This window comes from Sinocyclocheilus grahami, unplaced genomic scaffold (genome assembly GCF_001515645.1).
Source record: "Sinocyclocheilus grahami isolate Dianchi unplaced genomic scaffold, SAMN03320097.WGS_v1.1 scaffold236.1, whole genome shotgun sequence".
Lineage (NCBI taxonomy): Eukaryota > Metazoa > Chordata > Actinopteri > Cypriniformes > Cyprinidae > Sinocyclocheilus > Sinocyclocheilus grahami.
The window spans coordinates 1,069,861-1,070,276 of NW_015505415.1; the positions used below are offsets into that span (position 1 = coordinate 1,069,861).

At 48.6% G+C, this 416-nt stretch overlaps 1 protein-coding gene across 1 annotated transcript in view; it reads right to left on the reverse strand.

Moving 5' to 3' along the window:
- LOC107597776 (protein transport protein Sec31A-like) overlaps positions 1 to 416 on the reverse strand; it is a 30,779-nt gene that overhangs the window by 23,717 nt on the left and 6,646 nt on the right. The gene's annotated exons all lie outside the window — the stretch shown is intronic.

The window sequence follows — 416 nt, forward strand, 5'->3', positions numbered from 1 at the left end:
CTCACACACGCTCTCACACACGCTCTCACACACGCTCTCACACACGCTCTCACACACACACACAGACACAGACAAACACTCACAGACACACACACTCACTCACTCACACACACACACACTCACAGACAGTCACAGTCACAGACACAGACACACACAAACACTCACAGACACACACAAACACTCACAGACACACACAAACACATTCACATTCACAGAAACACAAACACTCACACACACACACATTCACAGACACACACACACTCACACATTCACAGACACACACACACACACACACACACACACACACACACACACACACACACACACACACACACACACACACACACACACACACACACACACACACACACACACACACACACACACACACACACACACACACACACACACACACA